The 15,202-nt window shown below is 35.9% G+C and overlaps 1 protein-coding gene across 1 annotated transcript in view; it reads left to right on the top strand.

Annotated features, from left to right (window-relative positions):
• Nucleotides 1-624: 624 nt before the first annotated feature.
• The window catches only part of LOC121725616 (LIM domain transcription factor LMO4), a 77,393-nt gene continuing 62,815 nt past the window's right edge, over nucleotides 625-15,202 (top strand). The window contains exon 1 of the mRNA XM_042112637.1: nucleotides 625-923. The gene's annotated coding sequence lies outside the window, so the exon portion shown is untranslated. The remainder of the gene's footprint in view (nucleotides 924-15,202) is intronic.

The following is a 15,202-nucleotide window of genomic DNA, read 5'->3' as shown; positions in this document are numbered from 1 at the left end:
ATATATAGAGTAGATCACGTGAAGAGAGTATAGCTATTTTTCATGGGAAAATGTACGGTTTCTGTAAAATTCCTAATTTACGCGGGCGAAGCCGCGCGGGACATCTAGTAAAGCATAACGTAAAAATATAGTACCATCGACTAATGCACCTACCTTGAAATAATGATTTTATCCACATGCATTGTAAAGCAAGCATGCTATTACCTATTAGACGGCTTTTAGCTCCGTCAAAATAACTCAGCCAGACTTTACCTCTGTATGCAAATGCACTCCAATTAGCAGGACTTACGTTTCTTGCTGGTATTAGTCATTATTCCGAGCGAGGTTTTGTGCGAGCCGCGGCCGCCGAGCCTTCGTCATTACCGCGAGATGATTCCGCTTATTAACGTCCGGAGCTCCTTTATCCTAATTAAATTAATTAAATGATTAGGGAGGAGGTGAAGGTTGTAAAACTCTCACGAAATTTAAAAACTTCAATGTTCATTGTCGTAATGACGACTCGCCGAGTATACAAGGGGAGGCGAATTAATCAAATAATACCGCGGAGGTGCGGGGAGCGCCCCGCCCCGCGCCTCGCCGGCCCCCCGGCCCGCGGCCGACCGCGTGGTTCAGTCGCGATTGAGACGTCGTGCGGGGTGGTGCCGTCGGTCCCGATAAGAAAAACTACTTTTTTCGAAGTTCTCAGTACAGTTTTTGTTTCAAAGTTTTACAAGGAAGTTTTTGTGATTCGGATCTTTTGTCCCGTCGAACTGAAGGATACGAAACTGCATACGGCGGTGAAGTTTATTGAGTTAATACGTTGTGTTTTTTTTTTTTTGTTATTGTTGAGTTTTTTGTTTGGTGCATCGTGCGAGTCCGGACTTCGTCCTTTTGAGGCATCCAAACCTGGACGCGCTCTAAAGAATTTCAAAGAACCCCTTTTGGTAATTATTTTTAATGGTTTATGCTATTTTATCTGGTGAAAACGGCTGCAAGTTGCAACTAATTAATGTTTTTAAAGAATACGAAGAATTTAGTTTGATGTGTAATGTGAAATACCTATTAACATTTAAGTTAAAACTTGTGAAATATCGGTTTTGCGTCGGCCCGTGCATAATATTATGGCTATAACACTCAAGACTAAAACTAAATTTCGTGTCGATAAGGTCGCTTTTTAAACAATGTGACAAAGCATTTGACCACGTGTGAGCAACGATGAAGTCACAATATTTGGTATAATGCAGTAGGTACCTGATGTTAGATGAACGAGCCAGGTAGTAGGTACCTACTTACTCGAATTTCCTACATTTACCTGAAGTTAGAAAATCAAGAAACAAAATGGTGTACTTAACTGGCAATAAGTCTACAAAAGAATTAATTATGTACTTAATAGGTTTTGTTTTCAAAAAAGTTAAAAAACAAAGTTTTGTAGAAAAAATACAAATTTAAAATACAGTAACAATGTAACAACAAAAGTTAGACTCTAGGAGAACAGCGATCATCTGTTTTTACTATTTACTAGTCTAGGTATTATTATGATGACATTCTTGTAGTCACAACAATCACACATCAATCAGCCAACATTAACAAAATAAAATGACCATATTTTATTTTTTTAATATTATTACAAAACACAAGAACTATAGATCAACGATTGAGTAATTTTTCACCTAAAATAAAGTTGGTGAAAATGGTTCAACGTGCATGCCCTCTAATTACCAAAAAACGGCATGAAAACAGAACCAAAGGTTTGGAATAATGGCTAGTTCTAACAACTAGGAACAAGATCCTCTAATAACTGACTGAAAAATACTGGAAAAATACTTTTGGCAACATACAATGGACAAACAACGGTATTAATGACATCTGGTAAACTTTAAGAAAATTTTGCTAACAACTAAATCTTTTGATATTATTTTTAGATTCATTCCTAGGCATACACCTCTAATAATTGTTTAACAAATTTAAAGTACATAATATGTGTATTAGGAGTCAGAAGTGGGATACGGTCGGTATCCCACTTCTGACACCTGACTGATATTATGTGGACTAAGATTACTTAGTCCACATAATATTATGCTAATTTTCTTTCCAAATGCCGTAATTTACCAAGGTTTTATTCCGTACCGTATGTGTTAGTAATGTTATGTTAGTAATTAAAATTTAAAGCTCCATAAATTTTCAACATTGATGTTCACAGAGGTGAAGCATTTACTTAATTTATTTGATTATGTGTTACCTGAATGATCCCGCGGCTAATTTAGATATCGGGCTACCATCATTAGGTGGTATTTAAGGGGTTTCGAGTAATTAGGATTCTCGGAAAAAATATGTTTTTAATATAATGTCTAAGCATATAAACACGGAGCACTTCATTTCATCGCCGGTTTAATTAAAAACGAGTGCCCGCGCCCCTCCCTCATTTCGGGTCGAGCACCCCTGCCCCGCATGGCGTCTCGCTCCGCTTATATTTAGATAATTGTACAATCATCTAAATTAATGAGTCTCCCGTCCGGTTCTGGCTTCTATTGTTTTATATCATACGAACGGATATAATATGACGACAATTTTTTTTATCCCGCCGCGCTTGTTAAATGTTCTATGAATATCCTTAATTGCAGTCTGCAGCAGACACAATAAATCTGCTAAATATATTGTAATCTGCGGGGACGAAGACGTCGCGCTGCGAATAGCCGGAATGGTTGAAAAACTAATTAATTTTAATTCATCTTAACCGCCGAGTGAAACTTAACGTTGCGGATTTGCAATTACTTAGCTCATTTCGAATATTGTACTGTTACTTCTAAAATATGCTAAGCGGACGCTCGCTTGATCGATGATGTAGGTATTAATATCGATGACACCGGACTGCAGAGAATAAATTAAAAGTCCGCCGAAAGTTTAATTGGCTCCACAATACGGATAATCTAAAAACGCCCGAGCTCATTTTCCGAGGCCGGGATACAGTCGAGAATACACAAGAATCGCAAGAATCAACTTTAGATATTAAAAATTTAAAATTTGTCGTGTCGGGTGTTAGCTCGCGTTGACAACACTGATAGAGCAGAATGCAATTAAAAGTTTGACTACGTGCGTGGACGAGCCGGGCGCGGGGCTGACGCGGGGCGCGCGAATCTCTCCACCTTAATTTATGCCAGCGATAAGCCCCGAGTTATGAGAGCCAATTAATAACTTAATTTACCCAAGATTTTATCGAGATTTAACTATTTTAATGAAATATTCAATTATTTCCAGCTCCTCCTGGAACCGATCGCTTCGTCAATTCGTGCGATTATAGCGAAACATGAGTAAATTGAATTAGCGTTTTATATAGCTCTCGGTGAATTAAACGCATCAAGCAGGAGGACGGCGTGGGCAGGGCCCGGAAGGCCCCGGGCGATCCGTCTAATGAACCCGAGCCACCCCGCAGCCTGATTTATTAACGAATTAAATGCATTTTGCTGCACCCTCATGCAAAATATATTATGCACTAATGTATAGATTACGGTAATTGTTAATTAATGTCCCTAATGCAATTACAGACGAAGCTTTGAGCTTCTCCATCTCTCGCTAGAGGAGGAATTGATACCAATTATTACTCAATGAATTTATATGGTCAGTGTTTCTTATTACGGAATGATTATATTTTACACATAAATATTAAAACAAAATATATTAATAAATTGAAGAAAGAATTTGTTGAAAAAGATTAGATGCAACAAAATCTTTGTAAAAAGGGGAAATATATAGTTTGAGTAGAAGCAAGAATCATCCTGATTGAACAATTGCTGCAATGCTACTAATACTAATCTCTTTTCAAAACTTAAAAGTTAAAATCACAGTTAAAATGCACTCCGTCCTTGGTGTTTCCATTTTTGCTTCAAAATGAAACACACCAATATAAAAATGTAAGTGATGTCATTTAGTGTTTATTTAATGCACGTTATGCATCGAAGTATTGAATACGGGGAGACATGTTGTGGAATAAATTATTCAGCATCGGTCCGGCAAGGGACCGCGCCTGCTCCGCTCAATTATTAAACACGCGTTATAAACGCCACCCCGACTTCGAATATCTGCACTTGTTACTGATGTAACAATAATTGCTTGTAGTTTCTCTTTTAAGTAATTTTCATCTTGCGACATGTGTGCAGTTTGTGGCGTATCGGACTTTCTTCTTGTGATGATGTATTTGTCAACTTTGGCGTCCTCTTTTCCTTTTTGATGATGAGAGTATACGATAGTACACTTTCTTTTTTTCTTATCATCAATTATTGTAGTATTAATTTCTTAGTCTTTCTAAAGGTGATTTTTTGAAAGCCTTAGGTTGTCGTATACGTTCTTGTGATAATTAATTTAAAAGCTTAACCTTTGCTTTAAAAAATTTAAAATTATGATTTTTTGACAATAATTTGTCAGCAATCGTCGAGGAAATTAATCGGATATCGATTAAAAACTCTATAAAATCTCATTTAGAATAGGAATTCTCATTGAGTCAGTAGGCGCTGGCTACACCTGCTCGATACCGTGCTTCCCAACAGCCCGTAAATCCACATCCAAACCGGTTCCGATTACTGGTTATGGCCTGGCCGTATGACTATACATTTGCGGAAACAAATACTCGTAAACTTTGTTTTATTACAACTGTTATTTTATTCTGTTTGTTCTATTGCACGTCGTAAATTCTTCTAAAAATTTTTGTCAACTTTTTAAGGATATGTAGTAATTTTATGTTAATTAAAGTCGATCAGTCACTCGTTTTGTACTAAACGATTTGATTACAATCAGAAACCTTATTTCCTGACGACGACGACGAGACGTTCAAAATTAATGTTGAGCGATTGTGATAAAACTTGGCCTTTGCAGAATTTTATGACATGTTTACTGGTTACTTTAGTTCCTACTTCGTAGCTAATCTTGGTAGCCGGTAGGATAATCTGTATTAAAAATAATTATGATAATCTTTAGGTCATCAGAACCACTTGTACAATAATTATTTTGATTGTTTCATAATTCACTACGTCATATTGTTACAAAACTGTATTTCTTAACTATTTTTTTATGTCTGTATTCAGGCTTTTTTAATGTTGGGTCTCTTCACTTTTGTCTTTTATAATGTTTAATTTAAAATATTTAAAGAAAACTTTTCAATCATTTTTAAACTCAAAATAGCTTATTAAATTATAATTAAAGGTACATAACATGTGCAATGATTTAACGATCTTGCAGGATCACTCTTCCCACAGTAGGTACTAGGTATGCAAATCACACGAACTGGTTTGTCCGGCGATGCTTTTTTGACTGAATTTTTACGATAAATACATTTTTTTTAATTTCGCACGTATCTATGTTACTGGCTTAATTAGGAACTTCGCTAACGAAACCAAGGAAAACAACATGACGTTGATTAGTAAGGCTAACGATTATACATTTAAGTTTGCGTTTACCGTATTCTGAGAATAACTTCACCCGTACGATACAAACGAGCTTTTATTTGTTCTGCGGTAAGTGTCGGCAGCAGCCATGATTACGAGTAGTACGTCACGAATACCGAAAGTAAATATTATGAGAAGTCGAGCCGGTGTGTTGACACAGATTGTGGTCAAGTGAAGCAAGCTCCTGATGATGATGAATTATTCAACAGATTTTGATACCTGATAAATTGTTTCTTGGAAAAATGTTGAGTGTCACTAGACAAAAACTACTTGCAATGAGAGCAATGTTATTCCATTGCGTTCGGAATAAAGATTTAGATTGATTATCCCACTTCATGTAAATATTTAAAGACAACATCAATGAAATATCCATTCTGCAGATTATAATATTCTGAGATCTTGTGATCAACAAAGTTCTGGAAAAGGTCCTTCTTATTTCACTTTTTTATTAGGTTTCAATGAAGGTCACGCCGCGTTAAAGTAAAAAACCGTGTTGGATATGTTTAAGATTGCTTGTTTTCTATGAGGCCGGCGCGGCCTCTCATAGAAAACAAGAAATGGAAAGGGCGTAAGCGACAAAATGGTTTTTGTCGCGTATTTTAAAAACCATAAATATATTTCATATTAGCTATGGGAAAATTAAAGTGTATGCTTGAACCAATCTATGTACAAATTTTTGGAGCTTAAATCACTCCCCATTGTTGGCAAAATTAGGATAACTTTTTTTACAGAGGTCTTTTTGATTGATTATTCTGTGTTATAAAAGTTGACCAATCGTGTTATGCTATGGGTATTTCAAAGACAAAGACATGATGGATACTTACTGACAGTGAACTTTAATTTCTTAGGTTTAGTCATTGCTGAGAAAAATCGATATCGCTACAGACAAATTATCAAGGCGTCGCCTTAAAGTATATAAAAAGTTACCGTTTCTTCGCTCCTAAATTGAGGAGGATACACGTCAATCTTCTTGTTCTTCACTCTGTCGAGCGTCATAACTCGTGCCTGTAAAAATATACAAAACTCCAATAGACTTGTATATTTGTGTATGACGTCCTATTTCCTTGGTTTCTCCGCGAAATTTGACAGCTGGAAGCGTCCATCCATCCACGAATCGTGAAAGGATGTAGTCAATCAACAAGCTTCGTCACTTATTCACTAGAATTCGATCAATATTTCGTAAATTCCGAATTTCGAATTTCACGTGTATTCGATTTATTAGTTCATTGACATTAAAACTTTTTTACTACAATAATATGTTGTCACTTGTGTTGTTTAGGTACCCACTGCTTATTTCGTTATTTTATAATAATCAAAAGGAAGGAAATTTTTGAAACATTGAATAATTATATTATAATTGTAGTTTTTGTTTGAAATACTTATATTACTTTAGGTAAAGTGAAAAAACTCATTAAGAGCTTTAAAATAAACAACTAGTAACATTAATTTAAAATAAAATCGGCCAAGTGCAAGTCGAACTCGCGCACGAAGGGTTCCGTACCGAAATAGAGCAAAAATTGGCCAACATTTTAGCTTTTTGTATAGGAGCCCCCCTTAAATATTAATTTTATTATTAGTTATTAAATTGCACATATAACTGAGGATTTCGTGAAATTTTCAAGTGCCTGTTGCCTGAAATAGAGCGAAAAAGGCCAAAAAAATCACGGTTGTTGTATGGGAGCCCCCCTTGAATATAAATTTTATTTTGTTTTTAGTATTTGTTGTTATAGCGGCAACGGATATACACAATCTGTTAAAAAATTCAGAAGTCTAGCTATAGCGGTTCTTGAGATACAGCCCGGAGACAGACAGACGGACAGACAACGAAGTCTCAGTATAATATAGAACCCTAAAAAGAAATAATTATTTGAGATATTAATTATTACAAATGAAACATTTTTAAGATTATGGCCAAATATCCGAAAAAAAGTCAAAGCGCAGATCAAGCGAAGGAGGTTGAAGCGTGCGGGCTTATTTTGGCGCGTCATCGTTTTTGATTATAGAGAACCTTGTGTTCCAATTGGTAATAATTATTGTTTAGGAAATCCACAGCTGTTATAGCCGCTATATAATACTCGTGTCTCCGCCGAGGATTACCATTAAATTAGTTATGATCGATAGTTATGCGCCATTTGAATTTTACGCCGCGCTGTCATTATTTTTGAATATTAGTTTTGCCGTCAATGTTTTCGAGCATTCTTTACCAAATAGTAAGTTTTAACTTTTGAGTGCTTTATAGTTTAATTTATAGATACATTTTAATCGCATTAACGATTTAGGAAAGTAATTAATGGCCATCGTTAAGTAATGGTACAGGACGGGCCATATTTCACGTTGTCATGGCAACGGGTACAAACACTCCGCGCCGTAGATCGGAGTATGGTCTGGTAAAAGTGCAGAAAGGAGCATGGCGTCTGTCTGTGTGACTGTTTGTCTCCAGGCTGTAACTCAAGAACCGCTATAGCTAGACTTCTGAAATTTTCACAAATTTTTTTTTTTTTTATTTATTTATGAGGCATGTCAACAAAATGAATACAAGCTTCCTTAAATAACTAACATTTAGGTCCATATTCAGTATTCATGTCAATTAAAGACATGCACAACATTATTTAATAATTATTTTTTAAAACACTAGACATTAGACAAGACTTAACAACTAGAAAAGTTAATTTACAATTAATTATTACATGAGAGAATGAAAATTACAAGAAAAATTAGATAAAATCAGAAAAAAATTAATTTACACAAAAAAAAAATGTCCAAAAAATATAAAATGTCCAAATTAACATGTCAATAAATTGCAATTATTAATACAATAGATACTTTAAAAAAAATACATTATTACTCAATAGTTACATACATCAATTAAAGAAATGTCAAATGTCAAAAAAAAAAATAAGTAAGTATACAATTTTTATAAATTAAAAAAGCAATGAATCTTATATCTTTAAACGAGCAATTCTTGTATATATATATATAATTAGGATCTCGGAATCGGCTCCAACGATTTTCATGAAATTTAGTATATAGGGGGTTTCGGGGGCGATAAATCTATCTAGCTAGGAATCATTTTTAGAAAATGTCATTTTCATCGAATACCGAGCAAAGCTCGGTCAAATAGCTGGTATTAATAATTTAGCAACATAAAATTTTCTTCCTAAAGGTTTTGGAGCGATCATGAAAAATGTCTAAATCATATACTTTATGCCAGATGTTATATGAATTGATCATTCTTATTATAGGAGCGTTCTTGCCGACATTAGTTTTATGCATGGGAATATTAAAGAAAGGCCTTCTGCCTTATCCTAGTATTGGGCCTGGGTACTACTAGTCCTATGGTTTGTAACAGTTCCTGGCAAGGGGTGGAACCTGTGACAAGATCTCTCAGGAATACCAGATCAAGCATGCGTCTACGATCTGATAATTTATCAATATCAATCAGATTGTGTAATATATAATATGTTGCCGCTACAACAACAAATACTCGCACTTGGTCGACTTTTTTGTTAATATTCTTACATTTTTTGTCAATCGTAGCTATTTATTTGGACAGAAATATCGCATTGATTTGCTCGCTAGGATTTGGTGATCATTTACTAGAGGTATACATAATATTAATTGGCGTTCGATTACAATTTGAAGTGTAATCGTGATTAAAATAGCCGGTAGTATTGCAATTTTAGACTTTCTTTTTTTTGGTGTTATTTGCTTATTATATTTTTTTGATAAACAAGCTTAGAGCATTTTTTGGTGGTCATTATATGTTTTGTTACTTTTTTATATTGTACCTGCTACACTACTGCCTAGTGTTTCTACTAAATGGGAGATGAGTACAGGATTAGGTATGTTATTCGTAGCGCGCGGCTTAGGTAATCATCGACCAATAATATTAACAATAACTATAATAAATTAGTACCGTACTAATTAAAACTACTAAATCGTCCATAGAACAATATAATACGACCATTACGGAGTATCGCTAGCAACTAAGTAGATAACAATCGGCTTCAACGCTGCTCGAGACGCGTTTAATTAAAACAACTTTGTTCGCGGACAAAGCCGGCCTGAATCACTAGCTAATTATGCTAGACTAGATGATGCCCGCATCTCCGTTCCGACAATAATTCGTTTATCGCGCGGGAACCGTACATTTTCCGGCATGAAAGTATCCTAACTAGTTAAATCATTTCCCGGGACTCAAATGTATCTCTCCATACCAAATTTTAGTAAAATCGGTTCAGTGGTTTGAGCGTGAAGAGGTATAACAGACAGACAGACGGACACACTTTCGCATTTATAATATTAGTATAGATATACTTATAAATTTAATCACCTGTCTTCTTTGCTAGGAGCAATGCTAGTAGAAATGCAGTAGACATAGTACGAATCTGTAATGTGTCCACAAAAAAGATCGGTAAAGGGCCGCCATGCGGTAGCCATCCACTGAAGTAAGTAGTTGGCTTCCCTAGAAGTCTGGACCTAAAAGTTAGAGAACTTATGTATTTGCAAGGTCATAAGATAAAAATGTAGAGCTTAAATCAACAATTTGTTAATAATTTAGAAGTTTAATTCAAGGTGTGGCAGTTGCCCAAAAGTATCCTGTAAGCATATTAAACATACTCAAACAACTCTATTTTGTCACATATCTCAATACCCCAATTTCTATAATAATAATAATATTAACTTTATTCTCACATTAACATCTATAGCACAATAGACATAACTACTCTGTCTACTCTGTCTATATGTAGAGTTTTTAAGTCATTACGTTACAATACATTATCAGAACTTACACATTATCAGATCTTATCATACTTAAGCAAAAAAATGTGTTATTAATTTTACGGTATACCTTAATTTCACATTCAATTTATTACATTGACTTATCCTATTTTTAGTCCCATTAAGATTTTTATCCATTTATCTTGAATGGGACAGTCAAATCTTGCATGTATATCATTTGCAGGATAGTGTTGCTACTTCCACGCAAGCGCTGACGCATAGACATAACTTCAAATTCAAATTCAAATACTTTATTTGCAAACCAAGTATTCTTACGAATAATCGCATAAAAGTCGTCCGTACGTGCTTCACAAAACATTGTAGAAGCATTACAGAAGGGAGGCAGCCGCAACAACACCCTAAAAATGTCGTTGTACTGCACACGAAGGACACAAGCTGTCCGACGCCGATGACGAAACCACAAGCTACTCGAATAAAAGGATTGACAGTAGGCCTTGAAAAGAGTTATCTTTACCTCACTCGGGCAGCGCGCAAATCTGCGTGCCAGCATGTTGCCTCGAACAGCCAGGGGCCAGGGCCCTTCGTTCCCGCTCTGTATCATCGTCATCTGACAAATCATCTGCAACTATATTTCCTAGGTATTCAAAAGTTTTTACAGACTCTAATGCAACATTATTTAACATTATTGGAAGGTCATGAGCTACTAAGGACTTTGCTCTTCTTTAAGTTATACTTGAGCCCCTGTTCCTGCGCATATGCCTTACACAAAGATAACAGTTTTCTAACTGACCCAACTGATGGGCCTAGCAGTACCATATCATCGGCATAGCTAAGATTATTAACAGAAACTCCATCAATAATAACACATCCAGTATATTTTGTACTGCTAAGCTCACAGATGAGATCGTTTATGTACCAGTTAAACAAAACGGGTGACGTGATCCCCCCTGTCGTACGCCACACTCTAAGCCACATGTATCGGAGAACACTCCAGCCCACCTTACATAATTGCGCTGCTGACCATACCAATATTTCAGTACAGAGATAAGTTCAACGGGTACATCCGCCCTGAGTTTTCGCAAAGTTTTTCATATAAAATAGAGTCAAAAGCTTTGGACATATCCAGGAAACAGGCATAAACTGCTGTCCTTCTGCTCGTGTAGTACGAAATAGTATGCTTAAGACTTAAGATTGCACTTTCTGTCGATAGGACCGCTCTAAAGCCAAATTGTGTATCGTTCAGTTTTAAATACGGTACCAGTTCCACGTTAAGCATACTGTCAAGCACCTTAGCAAACATAGTCGCTAGCGAGATCGGCCTGTAATTAGTATTCTCCGATGCATCACTTCAATCTTTGCAACACTTGCAATCGGTATAGTAAGCTGTTCAGGCAAATAGCCCTGACACACACACACAAATTGTAAAACATTGACAGCAGTCGTGGAAGATGTACACCTGCATATTTTAAATGCTCCACGCTTAGACCGCCATGTCTCGATGATTTACCATTTTGAATGCTAAGCATAACTTTACGCACCTGCTTCATTTTTCTGAAAACATGATCAGTCTCAGTATAGGGAATCACTCTTATAGAAGTTCCACGAACAGAAGGGCTGTTATACGCTGGTTTCACTCTAAAATGTTCTCTAAATAATTCTGAAATCATCTCGGGATCACTTATATTATTTACACTCACAGGCAGGCCAGGCTTACAATTCATTTTTTTAGAGATAAAAAAAGTGTATAAAATGTTCTGTGATAGCAGCAAGCCATGTTTGATATAATCACACATTCGAAAGTTCGACGAAGCCTCGTTTCGATAATAATATGTAGTTGGCGGATCGTGATACGTTTTTGATGAATGCAATTATGGTCATAATCATACGTTTTTAAAGTATCTCATTATACTCGTGTGGAATTTTTATGTAGGGAAAATACCGTATCGGAGATTACAGTATTTTTAATGTTTTCGAGTTTTCGTGTACGCTTTTTGGCCAGTTCATTTTTAAGGGGCAAATCTCAAGCACAGACGCGGAAATTCTTTACAAGAAGAAAATATTTAGTTAAGATTGAGTTGAATATTAAAATATAAAAGCTTAAAACAAAACGGTTTAAAAATAAGAAGGGCGATTTTCCTTCACTTTTGGCTGCTACTTTCGCACCCTTTCGATAACACCAAGTCAAACATAGTGCAGCGTCATCGAGAATTTTAATTACAATGATTAATTAATGACAAGTGAAGGAGGGATTGATTGATGAGGCAGTTTACTTGAGGCTTATTAATTGTGAGTTTTGCATACTTTGTCTCATTGTCTACTAGTGGGCGCTCGTAATTGCTCGCTGACTCACTCTCCTTATTAATTTCCGGATCAAAAGACGATGAAATGATGTAAAGGATTTTATTTTGATCTGTTTTAAACGTAACATGAAACTTGATTTTTTGTAAACGAGATAGTAAGGAAAAATGTTTTATAAGCGCAGTTATTAACCTCATACTTATCCAAATGAGAAGCAAGGAAATTTCACATTATTAATAAAAGCAGTACCTACCTATGAGTATTATAGATCATGGTTATTAAAATTAATGTGAAACATTATCTTCCAGCCTACGGTTGGAGTCAACAGGTTGTTTACAATGAGCCATCTGTTCAGTGTCAACTGTCAAGTGTCGAACTCCGTGATACGTTGACGGTCGTTGACGGTCGCCGACGATCGCTCAAGGATAAGGGTGACACCACATACATAGATCAAGATAGATACCGCATGTGTATGTACTTCGCGTGCTATAATATCGCGTTTCCAAACGACGAGCAATGCTCGTCTTTCGAAAGTCTGTTCTTTAGTCTGCTATCGGAGTCAGACGACAATCGGAATTTTAAAAATGTCTTATGCCTAATTATGCCGTATTGAGCTGTAGAAATTCGAATAGAAACGTTCGTCTAGATACCATATGGAAACGTTTCTTATCATCGGTAGGTACGTCACAGTAGGTAGGAAAAAGTGGCATGCTCGTTTTTATACAAATGGAGGGACATGCGGTATCTATCTTGATTTATGTCTGTGGGTGACACTAATGAAATTAACCATGTAGCAGTGACAAAAAGTTTATTTATAGATAAAATGCCTAGCCTTTATAATAATAGGCAGGAATTTAGTTGTCGATTTTCAAAATATTATGAAAAGCAAACCGATAGGAATGGAGTTATAGAAAAGTAATTTAAAAAATGCGTAATAAATACTTTCTACTCATATTAAACAGCATTCGTATGCTTCTAAATACAGTTCGATTTTGCGAAAAAGCCTATATTATCATAGCCTATATCTCCGAATTAGTTTGGATAATCAACGTTCTAAATAATTGTACTATATACTTGTTTTTCCAACACACGAAGTTACAGCGTGCAGCGTTGCCAGATTTTTTTTGTGCCAAGTCGGGACAAAAAAAATTTGGAACTTTTTGAGTGAAAGCGGGTTTCTTCAGTCAAAAGCGGGACAAAGTAAAAAAAGGTATAAAATCAAAAGTTTTTTAAATTTTTATCTTTTTATTTGCGTTAAAATAACGTTTACGTGACAATATACTTATAACATTTTAAACTTTCGCGTTGCATTATAATTTATTTTTTTTTAATTGGGACTTAACGCGACTTATTTAAGTAGTAAGTAGTAATTGGACAACTCGAGGGTAGTCGTAGAACCGACCGCCCGGTGCAAACGAAGACGTCTCGCTCCTGCAGTCCCCTCGTGACCACGGCCGTTGCAACACGGCCGAAACGTTAAAAAGTATGTACTCGTAGTAGCATTACTACTTAAATAAGTCGCGTTAAGTCCCGATTTAAAAAAAAAAAAAATATATATATACAGTGTGTAACAAATATAAGTGATAATACTTTAGGGTGTGTACGTGTTCCTTGTAGAGAGTTCACTGTGAAAGTAGCAGCTCTGAAAGACGAAAAATTTTTTTCACTTTTGTATGGGCAAAGGCCCGAGCGTCACGAGTTTCCCCATACAAAAGTGAAAAAAATTTTTGGTCTTTCAGCGCTGCCACTTTCACAGTGAACTCTCTACAAGGAACACATTCACACCCTAAAGTATTATCACTTATTTTTGTTACACCCTGTATATATATATACCTCCCACACTCTTATCTTCATTACACCTTTCTCAGCACGCTGCGCGTACGACCGCGTAATGTTACGCGCTAGCTCGCTTTTCCTCAACTTTCGATAGTTTGCCATCTTCGACAGCCGGCACCCCTTATTTGCGTTAATTAGGCACACCTATATCATAATTATAAGAAGAAAATAAGCTACCATTTGATATATAAAAGATCAATATACGTTATGGATGCAAAAATGTATCGGAAGGGTACCTGTTCACACCTGGTTACGACAGAGTTGCGGCCGGGTGCCCAACGGCACACCGGATTTTTCTAAATCTATATATTCATCGCCGTGAAATGAACCATGTTTGCTTTCAATACCTGATGAATACATTTTATCCCGCCAACTCAATATTTTAAATTTTTTTTTTAAATCTTTGCGGCCACATTTGGACTGGCACCCCAGTAGAAATATGTTCTCCTAATCATAAATATTTGTAAAAATGTGGTTTTAAGCGTGTACTCGATACCTGCACAGTTTTGCAGTGGGATCTTAGACTATTAGATTTTAGAACACAACATTTACACTACAGTGACAGCAATTTAAAACTTATGCAGTGACAGTAATTTTGACTACTAAATTACTGTCACATTTTAGAATTATCTTTATGGACATAAATTATTGTCTATTTGCGTCTGGCAAACAGGTTGTTTATGTCAGTTTAGCGTTTATCGCCTCAAACATGTGTTTAATGTCAGCTGTCAAGTGGCGTGACCTATGACTATGACACACGATGACACTCAAGGACACGGCGGTGACACTATTATCAGTGTTGCCATCCAGGACACCTAAGCGTTACAGGACAATTAAAGCGTTAAAAAATATAAGCAGCCGAACCGGAAGTCTGGAGGAGGTTTTTGAAAGTCGATTAAAATGGTTTTTGC

The sequence above is a fragment of the Aricia agestis genome, chromosome 1, assembly GCF_905147365.1.
Source record: "Aricia agestis chromosome 1, ilAriAges1.1, whole genome shotgun sequence".
NCBI classification, from domain to species: domain Eukaryota; kingdom Metazoa; phylum Arthropoda; class Insecta; order Lepidoptera; family Lycaenidae; genus Aricia; species Aricia agestis.
Note: the sequence above shows the minus strand (reverse complement) of the source record. Positions and strands in the feature narration are given on the sequence as shown.